Consider the following 17,995-nt stretch of genomic DNA (forward strand, 5'->3'; position numbering starts at 1 on the left):
GAGGGAGAAAGGAGCTGGAGTGCAAGAACGTGGGTAAAGGAGGAGAAGGGAGCAGCAGAATGGAGATAAAGAACTGTGGAGGTGAAAGATGACAATGTGTATGTGTGTGTGTGTATACTGTGTTTGTACTTGGCACACAAAGTGGTCTCCACCACCCTCTCTAGCTACTGTGATGCATTTACAATATTTTAACTTTTTTGCATCTCGGGGGAAAATGTTTGCTTGGGTGAGCAATAAGCACCCAATCCCGTTCTACCCATTATAATAACTACAAAATAAACTCTTACTTCTTACTATAGGCAAATAAACATGCTTCTTTGTTGCTGGCTTGGTAGACAGCACAACTGAAAATAAAAAGCAGAGCAAAGGAAAATCCAAGGGATGGAGTCTAACTCTAGCCTGTAATGTCTAGTACTAATACTTAACTCTTCAAGGGTCATGTTATTATACAAGCTGGGTTTTTTTCAGGATCACTTAAGTAATTATAGGGTGATTGTGATCATGAAAACTCCATGCTCAGTCAGGGAAAGTCTTGTGTGAGCAGACTTTGGGAGGCCCTTCCAGATGAGGCTTTTGTTGTGCGCTTGCCCTGTCTTATTCACTGAATTTTTCAGAGGGTCTTATTCTTAAATTGCTCCTGTTCCTAAACAAGCTGTCATTCTTTAAATTAAGGTGGTTGTCTTTCATGTCACAAATTAAAAGGAAGACAATTTCCCAAAAAAATCCGGGGAGGGAAGCATAGCTGGGGGGGGGGGGTCACTCCCATCGCCCAGGCCTGGTAAGCTGGTGAGCTGACTCCTGACCCCATGCTGTCCACACACTGGGGGACAGTCTGCAGCTCACAAAGACAGCCTAAAAATGTTCAGAAGGCTTCCCTGCCTTCAGCTCTGCCTGCAACACATGGATATTTTTGGGGTGGGGTCAGCAGCTTGGATAGAAAAATGCCTAAATAGGGCTGGTGTGAAGCATGTAAAATGTAATATACAAACATTACAAGTTCTACATTACATGTAGAAAAGACACAAACATACAGAATCATTGTTATTTGTAAAAATTTTAGTAAAGATTGTACATATCTGAATATATTTTTAGTTTTTGCTTGTATGAGTTTTAACTATACGTTGTTAAAGTAACTTTTCAATACTGGTTTGAACAGCCTGTATTCATTTATAACTGTGCAGTTATAAAAGCGTTGAGATGCAAATCTGTCTTGTTCATCAAAATAGTCTGATGGTTTTGATTTAAAATTTGAATTTAAACTGTGTGTGCCGATTTGCCGTGGTTGTTTTTATGCTATATGTCTCTGTTTTGGCTCTACTATAGATGAGATTTGAGAAATTGTATTTGTAACAGGATTTTTAATATATTGCATCAAAGGTTATGACTGGATGCTATTGATATTGGAGTAACAAAGATTGCATACTGATGTTTAGACAAGGGATTTTATTTAATTTTTTTGTCCCAGACCTCTATATGTACATTATAATAAATTGCTGGTTAGGGATTATTAATTTTTTTAAATCTTTGTTTTAACATATGTGTACACTGCTAAAAATTATTTGTTTATTCCTAGGACAGGAATGAGGGAATTTTTTTCAGCCTGCGGGCCACAGTCTCATGAACAACTGTAGCAGGGCCAAATCCCAGTTGAGGGCAGCTCCCAAGAAAAAGTAGGCAAAGCAATAGATGTGACTCTTAATTTTTTTGAAGTAGGCTACATTTCAGCCACACAAAAGTCATAGATTTCTATATATTTGATACTCTCCATTATCCATCTAGGCTAGGGTGCCAGGTTCAATCCCTGAGACTGATCCTGTATCTTTAGGAGAAAAGAAAGTCAGCCAAGTGCAGGTGTTCTTGCAACCCTGTAATGGGAAAAACCACAAGGTGGAATTCTCCCTTCCCTCTCCACAACTTTTAAAGATACAGAAGACCTCTTGGTTGCTAGGCCCAGCTTCCAAGAGGTCTTTTGTATCTTTAAAAGTTGTTCAGGGGGGAGGGAGAATTCCACCTTGTGGTTTTTCCCATTACAGGGTTGCAAGAACACCTGCACTTGGCTGACTTTCTTTTCTCCTGAAGATACAGGATCAGTCTCAGGGATTGAACCTGGCAACCCTAAGACACAGTAAATCGTTGTGTGGATAAGCCCTTAATGGGTGTATGGCATGAAGACTCAGGTCTGTTGCTGTCACATGTAGTCCCACTTTACCAAGAGTAAGTAAACCTACAAACAATTTCTGAAGCTCAAGTGCTAATATGTACCACATCCTAGTTTATCTTCTTTATGCTTATATAGTGGGAAAATAGTTTTCAAAGTTTGGAGAGTTTTAAAAATACTTTTGAATCCCTTCTTTGAAAAACCAATTATATTGTACAGGGTTTTTTGTTTCAGCAATGCACTTCATAACCATTTTATTGCATGCTTTAAATCTCCAGTATTAGAAATAATTCCTGGACTTCTTTTTAGAAAGCAGGAACTATAAAGCTGTGCAGTGTAAATGTGTACTTGTCTGCTCAGAAGGAAACCCATGGAGGTCCATGAGACTTACCCTCAAGTAAGTGTATATAAGATTACATACAAAGGCTGCAATCCAATGCATGTTTACTCAGAAGTAAGCTCCATTGGGTTCAATGGGACCTACTCCCAGATAGGTGTTATTGGATTGCAGTCAGGCTGCAATCCTATACATAGTTACGTGAGAATAAGTTCCATTGAACCCAATGGGTCTAACTTCTGAGTAGACATGTATGGGATTGCTCTGTCAGTTCCAAACTATCAAACCTTTTTCTTGTGTTTTTAATTAGGCAGTATTACTCATGGTTATGTGTCAAACTGGGAAGATTCCTCATTTGGAATAACAGAGAACTGACTTATCCACCCAATATATGTGTGCATATACTTTTTTTTAAGGCCAGCATCCCATAGGACATGTTTGCATATCATATAAATATAAAAGCAGCATGCTAGGGGAGAGGTGTCCAAATAATTTTTTAGACAACATGTCCATCTGTTATAATTAATTGGCTGGCAGGCAGCAGCAAGTATGGCTGGGGATGTGATAGGATATAAAAGAAGCAGCATTATTACAGCCCACACTTTAAATTCCACAGGAGTGTGGAATCTATGTTGGCAAGGCAAAACAAATTCTCACACTGTGCCAGTCAGGGTGGGGGTGGCGACCTAATATGTGAGATGTAATTATAAATAACATTCTAACTCTAAAACAAAAGATAATGTTTTCTAACAAATATCCATTGGTTAATTATAGCTTAACTTTTTTAATTAATGAACCTACTTTGGATTCTTATTTAAGTAGACAGGATATAATTTAAAATAAAATAAAATGAATGAAAATGAAATGATATTCTATTTTGTCCCTCAAAATAAGAGACAGTGTGAAAATAACAGGAATTTGCAGTTAGACCTGAGATCACTATCACAGGGAAAAGTAGCCTTATCTGGCCTAAGGGCCGCATCCATCATTGACTGACTCAGGGAGCCACATATCAGCAGTAGGTGTGTTCACCCCACATACTCTTAGTTGAGGGGGATGGTATTGCCCAGCATTGTGCTTCTATTATTATTTTTAATTTTTGTTCTTGCCATCAAGATTAGTGGAGGGCCAGGAAAAGTTGTTTGAGGAGTCATGTCAGGCTCCCAAACTGGTAGCCACCTCTGACCTATGTAGTGGATTCATTTTAATCAACTTTCTAGCCTTAGTGTAAAGATCTGTGCATGTGCTGTATTCGAGTTGTGCTGTGTGGAAGACAGGCAGATCAAAGGCAGATAGTGTGTGTGTGTGGGGGGGTGAATATTCATACATTGAGGACTAACCCAAGACATTTTGCTGCCTCAGATGGAACAGCAAACGCCACCCCCTAATCAAGGTTCATAGAACCCACGACTGGCCGAGTTGTTTTAAGAGGTACAGTACATAACCTTCTGGTTTGTACTTCCTTACTTATGCATAAGGTCTGTTCTGTCAATCTACATTGAGAATTTATAGATGAACTTTAAGGAAGAACATTTTTCTGAGCTTATTCCACCACATCTTTCAAATTTTATATTAGCCACAACACATATTTAAGTTGGTTCATTTTGCGTGCCACAATCTGTTACCCACAGTACTTTAAGAGTACTTATCTCTTTTCAGCAAAGCGAATTTTGTAGCAAATATATCAACAATGCTTGAAATGATTAGTATTGCCTGGAAAACAAGAACAAACAATTGGACAAAGTGATGGCGTTGATGCGTAATGTTGTCATAATCTGGTTAAGCATGACTTCTGCCCATCACTGTAGACATCTATCCTCTAATAATAAAGAAAAGACATAACAGGATTTTACATGAATGTCAGTTTATTTTTGCATTCTGCTTTTGCTGGAAACTAGACTAAAACTAGAATAGTTGAAAGCATTGATACTGGTATGTTCTGCCACCGTTCTCAACCTTGAAAATGGAAAATGTTTGCTTTTAGTTTAATTTCATGGGAAATTGTACAGTACTGTGAAATGGGCCTATGCCTGGCTGATGCTGCTCTTGGGACAACAGAGATGAGGAGGAGACTGGTCAGTTCTTCTTTTGCTTGCTCTGGAGTCCAGATGTTAAAAGCAGCATGCAGTGAAAACAAAGTTAGGAACGTGCACTACATTTGGCTGGTCTGGCTCGTTTGCACAGCTGCTCCCCAACAGTGTTGCTAGGGCAGCCCCCCATCAACTCTGAACCCTTATCAGTTGCCAAAAGAAGGTGGCATTTAGGAAGACAGAGAGAAGGTGGGGTGAATGTACATATGTTTTAAATTTAAATTGTTTTAAATTTTTGAATTGTGTTTTAAAATGTTTTTAAAAGATGTGTTTTTAATGTTTTAATTTTTAATATTTGTTTTAATGTTTTAGTTACTGTAAACTGCCCAGAGAGCTTTGGCTATGGGGCGGTATATAAGTATAATAAATAAATATGTGTTGAGCCCCAACTCCCCCAGGAGGAGCAGGGAGAGGAGTCGGTCAAGCCCCAGCTTCCCCAGATAGATCAGGGAGAGGAGCCAGAGGTGGATGAGGGTTTTTGAGAGCATTGAGGGAAGGGGTGAAGTTGACAGCCCGCCAGTTCCCACTGACAGTCCTCCTGTCAACACAGAGCTCACTCTATCTACAAGCGCCCCAACAGAGCTGCACCAACTCCATTCCCCCCAGGACTCCCAGCCTGGCACTTCAAATGCTTCCCCGCCAGTGGGTTCCCTACCCCCTGAAGTCGAGCCGGCACCTAGTGAGCCTGCGCTGTCAGATGAGCAGGCGGAGGCTCACCTCCACTCACCCCACGCAAGATGCCGCAAGAAGTGGGTCGGTCAGAAGGTGTAACTTCAAAGGAGTCAGATTACAGGCAAAGACCTTTCCTATTTGAGGCGGCACCCCCCTGATTAGGGTGCTGAGTCAACTTACTCCACACACTGCGGAGCATGGTTAAGTAGTCTAGTTAGGGTCAGTAGTGAGTCAGCATAGAGAGATCTTTGAAGCGCACTGCTTTTGATGTAATCATTACTCTAATAAAACAAGAATTAATTCCAGTCTCATCTCCATCTCGTCTCATGGACTCTGGGCAGGACAATATGTGTATGTGAGAGAGAGGGAAAGAAGATAGGGTAGGTTTACATGTGTATGATTAGGAGACTCGTGTGTGTGTGTGTGTATGTGTTGAATCATTGCCTTGAGAGTATAGGCTCAACTTCAGTGTCTTCCAAAATGCTTAATTCCTTACTAATATTGTATGTGTGTATTATATGCAGTGACATTTAGTATGGAATTATATATGGAATTGTTTTTAAATGGTTGTATTGTGTTTATATATGGAATTATTTTTAATTGTTTAATATATGGAACTGTTTCTAATTGTTTTTACAGGTTTTTTAGTTTTAGGGTTGTATCTGTTTTATTTGTCTTATAATTGTATATTTGATTGTTGTAATCTATCCTGGGGCCTTATGGTAAAGGGTAAGAAATCTAATAAATAAAAATAATCTGCTGGAGTGCAACGGTAATCAATAGGCCCTCCTTGCTCTGGCAAGTGCATGAGGTGATAGTGAGGCTTTCAAGTTAGCTTGTGACTGATTAGCATAGTCACAGAACGAGGAAATTAAGAAAGAAGAGCCTGGATACTTCTTTTCTTAAATGGGGTTCACACAAGCAATATTGTTTACATTTCTAATTAAAAGCTAAAGGTTATATTTCAGCTGGCATAAGATACTTTGTTAAAGCTCAATATCTTTAACTTGTGGAGTCTATGCAGTCAAAGTAAGCACCACTGAGTTCAATGGTGTTTACTCGCAGGAAACTATGCACTGGATTGCACTTACACCGATTGTAATAAATGAGGTTTTATTCTATGTACTGCTGTTCTTGGGGTGTGTTTGTGTATCAACATCTATGTGGAGGACACTGATACTTTGCACTGAATGACAGAACACAGTTTTCCTTAGTTACACAGATAGGAGGAGGAGGTTGGTGGCCATGGGTATTGCATGCTCATCTCTTTTCTTGGGGTGGCGGGCGGAGGAATGGGGGAAGTGTGGAAGTGCTGCTTTTGAGACAATAACATGTAAATGCAAGCAATCAGCACTGTATTTATTTTACTTACAATCTGACCAGTGGGCTTACATTCTGATGCCTCATAAAAGGACTGCAAACATTTATATATGTTAATTGTAGCAGCAGCAGCAGCAGTGAATTGAATAGCACAAATTGTTTTAAGGAGAAATCACTGAGGAAGACTGTTTTATTTATTTATTGCATTCATATACTGCCCCATAGCCGAAGCTCTCTGGGCGGTTTACAACAATTAAAAACATTAAAAACAAATACGCAAATTTTAAAAAACACATTTTTAAAAAGCCATTTAAAAACACATGCTAAAATGCCTGAGAGAAGAGGAAAGTCTTAACCTGGCACCAAAAAGATAACAGTGTTGGCACCAGGCGCACCTCCTCAAGCAGATCATTCCACAATTTGGAGGCCACCACTGAGAAGGCCCTCTCCCTTGTTGCCATCCTCCCAGCTTCCCTTGGAGTAGGCACCCGGAGGAGGACCTTTGATGTTGAGCATAGTGTATGAGTGGGTTCATGTCGGGAGAGGTGTTCCATCAGGTATTGTGGTCCTAAGCCGTGTAAGGCTTTGTAGTTTAAAACCAACACATTGAATCAAGCTCGGAAACATACAGGCAGCTAATGCAAGTAGGTCAGAATTGGTTTTTCATGTTCGAACCATCTGGTCCCTGTTACCAATCTGGCTGCTGCATTTTGCACAAGCTGCAGCTTCCAAACCATCTTCAAAGGCAGCCCCACGTAGAAAGCATTGCAGTAATTAACTTGGAGGTTACCAGAGCATGGACAACTGAAGCCAGGTTATCCCTGTCCGGATAGGGGCGTAGCTGGGCCACCAACCAAAGTTGGTAGAAGGCACTCTGTGCCACTGAAGTTATCTGAGCCTCAAGTGACAGAGATGGTTCTAGGAGAACCCATAAGCTACAAACCTGCTCCTTCAGGGGGAGCGCGGCCCCATCCAGGACAGGATGAACCACCCACTAGCAGCATCTCAGTCTTGACTGGATTGAGCCTCAGTTTATTAGCCCTCATCCAGTCCATTGTCACAGCCAGGCACCGGTTCAGCACATTGACAGCCTCACCTGAAGAAGATGAAAAGGAGAAATAGAGCTGCGTGTCATCAGCATACTGATGGCAACGCACTCCAAAACTCCGGATGACCAAACCCAACGGTTTCATGTAGATGTTGAACAGTATGGGGGAACCCCATACTGGAGAGTCCAGGGTGTTGAGCAATGTTTCCCAAGCACCACCTTCTGGAGCCGACCTGCCAAGTAGGAGTGGAACCACTGCAATGCAGTCCCTCCCACTCCCAACTCAGCCAGTCTTCCCAGAAGAATACCATGGTCGATGGTATCGAAAGCCACAGAGAGATCAAGGAGAATCAACAGAGTCACACTCCCCCTGTCTCTCTCCGGACAGAGGTCATCATACAGGGCGACCAAGGCTGTTTCCGTGCCAAAACCAGGCCTGAAACCTGACTGAAATGGATCCAGATAATCGGTCTCATCCAAGAGTGACTTCCTTAAAGTCGAAACGCGTCTAGCTCCTTTGTTACATTTATTTATTTTGGTGTGCATACAAGGCACCTTCATTGCAATCCAGTTTTCTTGGTGTGCATTTTATTGACATTCTTACTGTATTTATTTCTGATGTGAAAAAATGTTTTTGCTCAGTGTTTATGTTCTGTATATTTTGTAGTCACTACCTCTATATTATTGTTCTTGTACTTTTGTACTATGTTTTTATTATATTTTATTCATTAACAACCATATACAGCATACCCATCTATTAAAAGTGCCTAAATATTTTATTTTGGGCATATTGGTACATTCTGTCCTTCATTAGATATTCTTTTTTACTTCAGCACTTATTTGCATATTGTTTTTAGTGTGTTCACACCTTGATCTTTGTTTTCTTCTTGTTATCCTCATCAAGGACTATTTTTCTTTTTCTGATTTTTGTTGACATTTAGTATTACAATATTAACCATAATTTTTCTTTGCTATAAAAGACAAGACTTGTTCGTGAAGAGGTCCTAAAATAAAATCTTGTCCATATTCCCAGTTGTTCAGTAAGTGAATTGCAGATACATTCTCGAGGCTGGTGAGAAATATTCTTTTTGCCCAATACTACCAAAATATTTTTTTTTATTTCCATTAAGATCAATGACTCACATGCAATGTCTTTGAGCAGCATATTAAGAGCAGCATATTGAGCCACATATACCCTCAGCTCTGGCCCAGAAAAGCCTTCAGCAATTAACATACCTCTCCAGCAACTGAACTAATGAAACACAACTTCTAGGGTACCATTGTCAACAATAGAGTTATTCTAAACTTTGTGCACAAGTGAAAATCTTAGTGTTTTTTATGTTGAGGGGTGGATTCCAACTTTCAAGATGCCAGCATTAATCACCATATGATGACCTACCACTGATCATTCGTTTTCATCTTCCACTATTTGCCTAAAGTGATAGAAAGTAAATATATGGCAACTGATCATCTTATGAACAAAGTTTTTTTGACTAAAAATATTAAAAACAAAACATCTTTAACAACAAAATATCAAAATCTTTTAAAACATCTTAAAAAACAGCTCCAGCACAGACACAGACTAGGATAAGGTCTCTACTTAAAAGGCTTGTTGAAAGAGGAAGGTAATGAAAGCCTAGAAAATTAAAAGCATAGGCTGCGATCCTAAGATAAGGACGCTCACAGAAATAAAGTTTTTTGTCTTCTCTCACTGTTGTCACCTGCAACCCCCAAAGAACCTCCCTGGAGAATTGGGGCAGGGTCTCCCTGAACAATGGAGAATGGGGGATGGCTGGAGAAAGGAGGGAACAGGAAACTAGCCTTCTGTGAACTTTCATAAGTTAACTTGTTAGGATTCAAGCACTGTTTTAGTCAATTTTCCCTGTCCCTATCAGCCCCCCCAGAGATGCATTCCAGATTATTCCAGAGCAGACTCCAACCTTCTGGAGAGGTAGATATATCGGAAGGAGGGTATAGAAGACTTCCCTTAAGAACATAAGAAGAGCCTCCTGGATCAGGCCAGTGGCCCATCTAGTCCAGCATCCTGTTCTCACAGCAGCCAACCTTCCATTAACTTAACTTCCTTACATTTTATTGCGTGGGCATGTCACTTAGGACACTTTCAATCAAATGGAGGTGATCTGTCTCTTCGCTTCCTGTTACTGCATCTTCCTTTTTTAAATATTGAAGCTTTAAATAAATAGTCTGTACAGCAACTAAGATCCAAATCTTCCTATATACAGAGTGCTGAGTTTTAATTTGAGCTTTCATTAATATATAAGCACAAGACTGTACTGGTGAGAATTAACTGCTGTCATGCAGTGGCCTGGAGATGATATTTGAAAGTTCAGAGAGTTCAGATCAAATCCAGAATGATGGTAATCTTGTGACTAATTGTTCCTGGGACAGTTTCTCGCCATACATTTAAAGTACATTCAACATACATTTAAAGAGCATGGCAAATGAGACATCTGATTAGTTCCCTACAATTTTGCATGACACCATTCAAAGAATACGGAAAAGATATGCAGCGGCATGCAAATTCAAAGGTTTTCTCCTGGCAAACAGATTAGAAAATGTACTCACATCAAGTACCTTTTGTAAATACTCCTTACTTGAGGTGAGTAGAGTTGGGCAGTCAGGCATTCCATTCCTGGGATGGGAAAGGCGAATGGTATAATAAAAGCATTACTCATGACCAATAATGATCAGATTTTGTTCAGTATAAGTTGCTGTCCATAGGGATAGGTGAGAATTTTGATTCACTTCGCATTTCAAGCAGAATTTATCAAATTCACCATTTCCGAAACAATATGAGAACCAAAACACAGCCATCCTTTGAATTTCACATTTATTAGAATTTTGGGATGCAGTTCGCCATTAAACAACATTTACAAAAATGCATATATTAGGGGAAAGTGCGCATAAAAATGAATACATGCATGAAAATAACATGCAAAAAGGCAAGAAATGATGAGAAATGGCTTGCAAAAATTTGTACCTTTGTCAAAACTGCCTACAAAAATGTGTTTAGTTTGAGAAATTCGCACTAAAATGGTGGAGAATTTTCATGAGGATTTTTTTAAAGAAAAATTTGCAGATTGCTAAAGAAATGTAGAGAACTGGATTTAACATTGGAAAAATAAACTGAGAACTAAAATAGACAGATCTTTCCATCCCTAGATGTCCATAGTAAGCATAGTAAGCTGAAATGAGGTGCTTCAGAGGGATTTTGGGTTTGTCAGTGTGGTAAAGCGGGCTCTATACAAGGCAACATGAGTTCCTGAAGTGTTTTGTGGAGCCTCAACAACCAAGACATCAAAAATCTGCTAAATGTGTCTGCTAAAAATGAAAGTACTGCTTCTAACCTTACCATATAAAGAACAACACCAGAAAAGGAGAAGGCAGAGAGAGAGCTTTATTTGACTGCCAGGTAAAGCTTTAATCAGAGGGTATGGTTTTATCCAGAAAGTGAATTCTTTTTAGTTCTGCCCCTGAAGTAACTTTAAAGGTATCTAGCATTAAAGTCACTGGATCTATCTGTACTTAGTTTGGCAGGTTTTTTACCCAGGGGCACCTCGCTTATGTCTGCAATTTTCAGACCAATTGCCCATAAAATACTAGGGTAGATTAACTGATTCCTTACTATAAAGGCAGCCCTTGCAGGAAAGCTGCTGAAGCTATCCTTCAGAAATTTGACAGGATTCATGCCCTCATAATGACCTTGCCTATAAATTTCATCCAATTCTATTCCAAAATTTAAAAAGTTATAGATGTTTCTTTTAAAAAAACCACTAAAAAACACTCTGAAGGTGCCCAGCACAAAAGCCCTTGGATATATTTACCTATAATTTGGCAGATTTGACCTACTATAGATCAGCCTGAAAATTTAATCCACTTCTGTCACAAGTAAAAACAGTTATAGCTATATGTCTTGTTTAAACTTAAGTAATTTTACCTAAGTTTAAACAAAACTTCTAGCCACTATGGCATACTGGTGGCTGGGGAGACAGCCACCTCATCCAGAACGCATCACTCTCACAAAGAACTCCCCCTGGCCCTTTCTCAGACTGAAACAGGGTGAAGGAGACGAGACCAGGAGAGGCCTTGCATGGGCAGCAGTACAATTTTGCTACCAATGTGAGGCTTCTGTGTAGGGTTGCCATATTCCAGTTCCACAAATCTGGGCAGGCATATTTGCAAATTATTCAAATTATTTGCATATTTGCATATTATGCAAATTATTTGCATATTAATATTTGGATTGTCCAGTTTTGTTTTTGTGCCTAGGAATTACCACCAAAAACTGGGGAAAGATGTGAGAAATCTTTTTTTTTAAGCAACATTTTCAGCCTGAAATGCCTAGACTCTAGTTTCCAACACTATGGAATATTTATTGATTGATTAAGAAGATTTATATCCTGCCCTTCTGCTGTTAAAAACAGAGCTCAGCACAGCTTACAAATATAATAAAAACAATAAAAATACACAATCAATATAAAAACATAATAAAAACACAAAATAGCAACAAACATAAAGTAAGGCAGGGCAGTAGTATGGTTAACCATTACATATACGATATATTTCAGAGATGTGGTGGGTGGAGAAAAACAAGAAGCCAAAATGTTAGGAAAAGGAGTCTTTCACACCACATGCTCCGTTCTAAATACTGTTGCAGCAAGTTTTACAAGTTCCTCCAGTATTCCACTGGTGCAGGCACTCAGACATTTAAAGTATCTGTATGTTTCTTAGGTTTTATAAATGCAGAGCTTTGCTTAACTCAAAATTTCTTCTCCCTTTGATCAACCACATCTACACAGGTTCCACCTCCACACTCAAAATGAAACTGGGCCTGGAAGTGTGCAACAACCCCACACATACCTTGCTAATTTGATTACCAATGCCAGGATGTCTGTCTTATCAACTACTCCCCCTCCCCACAGGCATCATGAAAGACCCAGTCCTGGGCTCAGAAAGAAAATAAATATCTGGTCCTGTTCAAAGTACTGAAAATGCTGGCCTTCTGTTCTATGTTTTTAATCTGCCACACACACTCCTGTCCTTCACACATGCTAAATAATATGTCGCTTGTTCTTATTAGAGTGAAAATAAATCCTTGGCTTCTTCGTCAACAGTTCCTGATTTTAAAAGGCACTGCCTCGTGACAAAAGAGGGATCTAAAGGGTAGTCAAGCGAATGCCCCAGAGTTTATAATGTGACTGTGCCAATTTCTGTGCTGATTTATTGAAACTCCAACTGGAGCATTTAGATTTGGCTTCTGCCAAATGATGTGGTTGGAATGCCCAGTTATTTTCCCATGTGAATAACAGGAACACAAAAAATAGATCTGGAAGAGTTCACAGGATTAACTTTTTCTCACACACAGCCCTTCCCCACCTCCCTGTCCTTTTCCAACTGCATATTAAGCAAACATGCTAGCCCCTTGCTTCTGTTTAATCTGTGGCTATATAATTCAAATACAGCACCATTATGATTACATTGCACAACATATAGCTTCTAGGTCCTCCCCTCTGATTTCATCCTCTCCTCCCCTACCCTCTTTTTCTTGAGTGTCTGCCTAAAACTGTAAATGCCTCAAACAAACTGCTCACTTTGGACTCTTACTATGTGTGCTACCAAGTGGGTGGGTATTTTATTTTTCTTCTGAAATGAAAGAGCCAATTTATACCCTTTTATGGACTTTCTATTACTAATTGCAATGGAAATATTTTCTAAAATAAAGACTCCTTTGTTTATAAGTCTTTTGTGTTGCAACGAACAATATCACTTGTTGCACTTAGGGCGTCTTAGGAGCTCTGTTAAGCATAACAAGAATTCACATATTTTTCTAATCCTGTTATACAGGATTGGAGACTACTGTATATTGACTGATTGCACAGTGATTAAGAAAGCAAATATAGTAATAAATTGTTGCACATTTCGGATTAGCTACGAATTATTTGAAAGGCTGAACAAAAACATGCATAAATGACCAATCAGCAGGTGGCACCTAGCTCCACTTCTCCATACTTCCTGTGTACCACAGGAAGCTGCATTGGTGCTGAAGTGGTGCCTGGAGGTAGTAATGCGTTGGATGAGGGTCAGCCCTACACATGTGAAACTGAAACTGAATCCTGACAAGATGAAGGCACTGTTGGTCAGTGGCTCCCATGTCCTAGAATTGGATGAATGGCCTGTTCTAGATGGAGTCACACTCACCAGAGCTTGGAAAAGTTACTTTTTTGAACTACAACTCCCATCAGCCCCAGCCAGCATTCCTGGACTAGGTTAGCTTTGCCACTGTAATCCATGCTCTACTGACCTCACATTTAGACTACTGCAATGTGTTCTACATAGGGCTACCCTTGAAGACAGTACAGAAACTTCAGTTAGTGCAGAACATAGCCACCAGAGTGCTGACAGATGCATCTGGACCGAGTTATATAATACCAGTTCTTCAGCATCTGTCCATTATAAAGTGTTAATACAAATTAGCCCTAAATGACTTGGGACCCAGATTTACCCTAAATGACTTGGGACCCAGATAATTGACAGTACATCTCTCCCCATATCAGATGACCTGGGCTAGATCCTTCACAGTAGCAGCACCCTGAATCTGGAATTACCTCTCCCTAGAGTAGGAGATGGCCCCTACAGTATTGGACTTCTGGTGTCAGGTTAGGACAGACTTGTTCACCCAGGCTTCAGGAGGAATTTGCTTTGATTGTTTAAGGTTTTAATACTGTTGCTGTTATATCTATAGTGTGTAATGATTTTTTTTAATCTATAGAAAACTTTAGGTTGCTGCTTTAGTTTGGTTTTTGTAACTTTATAATCTGTGTTTTGTTTTTGTGAGTTTGTAGTTGTTTTATATAATGTATTATAAACCACTCTGGAATCTCTACTTGCTGAAGGGCATTTAAAAATTAGGAAGTTGTCAGACCATTGGTCCATCTAGGCCAGGACTGTCTACTCTGACTGGCAGCAACTCTCCTGGAAGTGGCAGGGATTGAACCTGGGACTTCTTGCATGTGCAGCAGCTGCTCTACTATTGGGCTATGGTCTCTCCATAAGGGCCACAGCTCAGTGGCAGAGTATATGCATTGATTTCAGAAGATCCCAGATTCAATGCCTGGCCTCTCCAACTAGGGCTGAGAATATCCAATGTCTGAAACCCTGGAGAGCTGCCGCTAGTCAGTGTGGACAATACTGAGCTGGGTGGACCAATGGTCTGACTTGACATAAGTCAACTTCCTATGTTCCTAAAAAGGAAGGAAGGAATAAATATCCAAGCAGAATGATCAAACGTCTTACACTCTAAAGCTGTCTTCTTCTCCAGTCTAGAGTTTTCACCTTATCTTAACAGATACATATAAACCAAGTCACATGAATACATTCTGCAAGGCACAATCTCATGCCACTGCTATGTCAGCATTATTGCAGTTGTCATACATACTCTTCAGTAGTGTGTGATAGCCTCACAGGGAAGTATCTCCCACATCCCTGGGTGTATGTGTGAAGGAGAAGCCTGTCACTTGTAAATTACCATACACATTGTCTTTCATATGTTTGGCCCACTTCCAAAATTATTGCATTTCAATGACATCACTTCCAACCCAGGAAGGGAGAAGGAAGACACTCTCTTGGGCCTTATTTGAAGTGTCTCCACCTATTTAGTTCCTGTGGCAACATATTGTCCTTGCTTACATTACAAAAGGGGGAACTTAGACTTGGTCATGGCTATTTACTTAATAAAAAGGAACTGGCTTGACCATTTTAGCAGTCCTCCTGCAGACCCCAGTTTTACAATATGGAATCACAAGGATGATGGTGTCCCAGCTGAGATTCCCTCACCTTGCCTCGTATTGCCTGTGAAGAGTTTAACAGAAACTAGATAGAGCTTAACACAGCTAGAAGGTAAATATCTGCACTATGGCAGCCATTCCCTCTCTTCTGCACACCGTTTCCCCTCCATCTCCTGTTAGCTCAGCCATTCCCTCCAATCAGCCCTTCAAGAAAACGTACAAAATATACATCCAGATATGTGCAAATTAAGAAAAACAACTGACATTTTTCTCTTGGCATTCTTAATTTTTTTGATCACAGCATTCAGCTTGCAAATTCTTTCTGAGGCAACTCTATTCTAATCAAAAGCTGAGTTATTTTCAATTTCTTTGGTCTGTTATCGAGATCAGACACTACTACTAAATAGCACTTGCAGGATTTTCTAGTTTTATACCCACCATCTCCTATCATAGTTTTCCACTGCTACAAGATGAATATCAGAAGATTAAACTAACAGTTTCACAGGGAACAACGGAAAATGGACTGTACTAAAAATGATATATGATTGTACATCTATGTATATATTAATACAGATTATTAATAAAAACAGCTTATCTTATTTTAATTTTTTTAAAAACAGCTTGTACTCTCCAAAGATAAATATATTATTGATTGAACTAGAAGTTTTCTGAACTGAGATTTGTTAAAGCGGATCCCATTTTCTCATGTAAAAAATGTAGCTTACAAATATTTTCAGAAACGTTATTGTCTCCTGTTAAGAGTAGACGCTGCCACCAGCTGTTTAAAAATTCAGGAAAGAGGACACACTTTGCAAAGAATGTTTCTATATGGACCTCCAAATACTTCTGGGATGTTTGCCAAATGCTTAAAAAGGGAATTCCCTGTATCCAGGGTAGATTCACCAAGTCTGTTGCCTGTATGGCTAAATGTGGAGTAGCCAAGATTGTGGAGCAGAACAAAAAATAACTCTTACACAACTCTCTGACATAAAAAATAAAAAAAATAAAAAGTACAGTTGTGGATTTGTTGAGGGAATCAGAAACGTACAGGCATTTGAAAAATGTGAAAACAAATTTTAAAAAGTTCAACAAGGAAACAGCAATATTCATACAGCCCTGGTTTGGTGTTCCAGGTAGGGGCTTTTCATAAGAATAAAAGAAGGCCCATTAGTCTAGCACCACTGTTCTCAACTAGATGCCCATGGGAAGCCCTAGTAATTATTTATTGATTTGGTATACATTTATCCACTCTTTCTCCCCACCTTATTCTCACCTTCTCAAATGGGATGGATCTTAATGGTGGTCCTTTGAATGACTGAGTCCATAGTCCAGTGGTGGGGACCTCAGGCTTGTGGACCAAATGTGGCCAACCTTCCAGGCTTCTCTGTTGGGCCCTTGGGACTCTTCCTAGGCCACACCCTCTCTCCTCAGGCCACACTGTTCACTGCCCCTCCTTTGTGTCCTCCTCAATGCTTTTGCTTGGCTGGAATGTATCCTGGGACTGTGATAATACCTTTTGCTTGGCAGGATGGGGAATTGTGTGGGTACTGAAACCTCTGACTTGTGTGTATGTGGAATGTAGCCTACTGTACAAAGGTAGGAGTCACATCCATTACGCTGCCCACTTTCACCTATGTCTGCTCACGTTTGCTATGGCTCTGGTGACTGCTGGCATGCGGCTCCTGGATGTTTCTCTGTGAAATAACGAGGCCCTTGGGCTGCAAAAGATTTCCCACCCCAGCCATAGTTATTCCTTTGATTTTAACAAGCACTCACCAATGTCAGGCAGGAATACCAGACAATGTGATTGCAAATTAGGTTATCTATGTCTAGGGATGGGCAAATCTCTCGATTTCTGTTTTGCTCAGTTTCTCATTTTTCCAGTCTTAAGTTCAGCCCTCCATATTTCTACATCAGTGGGTATTTTATTTTTTAAAAATCTGATGAAAATTCATCAGCATTTTAGTGCAAATTTCTCCTAGTATACAAGTTTGTATGCAATTTTGCCGAATACACACATTTTTGCAATGCAATTTTCCCTAAAAGAATGGATTTTTATTTTATTTTCACTATGAATTTTTTGGACACTCTAGCCTAGTGTATTATTTTTGTACACATTACTTGACTGGAGAACTGCATTGTGAAAATGTGAAATCTGGAGACACGTGAATTTTGAAACATAGCTGTGTTTCAGTTGGTGTATTGTTTTAGAAAGTGCAAAATAGGTAGGTTCACGTGAACAGAATAAAAAATTTCCCCATCCCTACCTGTGTCCTAAACCACAAGTTATTATATACACAAAGGATGATGCAGAGAGCTTTCTCATCTTGCGTTTCTTTAAAGTAGAGAATTACTCTATCAATCTTATCAAAAAACTAGCACAGAAGGCAAGCCCACATTTTAGTTCAAGCATATTAGTTTGCATATTGAAGATATGCCTAGAACCCACTCAGTGACCAAGCAAGAATTGTCTTCAGAAGAAAAGCTCTACAGCATACTGCTCCAATTCAGTTGGCCACGGCCAGTAGTAGTTAGGCTCCTCTCTCCCTCAATTGTAATAGCAGG

The 17,995-nt window shown here is 39.7% G+C and overlaps 1 long non-coding RNA gene across 1 annotated transcript in view; it reads right to left on the reverse strand.

The window, feature by feature from the left end:
- Window positions 1-10,213: 10,213 nt before the first annotated feature.
- LOC133385196 (uncharacterized) overlaps window positions 10,214-17,995 on the reverse strand; it is a 60,918-nt gene continuing 53,136 nt past the window's right edge. Inside the window, exon 3 of the long non-coding RNA XR_009762811.1 lies at window positions 10,214-10,278. This is a non-coding gene — a long non-coding RNA (uncharacterized LOC133385196). The remainder of the gene's footprint in view (window positions 10,279-17,995) is intronic.

The sequence above is a fragment of the Rhineura floridana genome, chromosome 5, assembly GCF_030035675.1.
Source record: "Rhineura floridana isolate rRhiFlo1 chromosome 5, rRhiFlo1.hap2, whole genome shotgun sequence".
In the NCBI taxonomy this organism is placed as follows: Eukaryota; Metazoa; Chordata; class Lepidosauria; order Squamata; family Rhineuridae; genus Rhineura; species Rhineura floridana.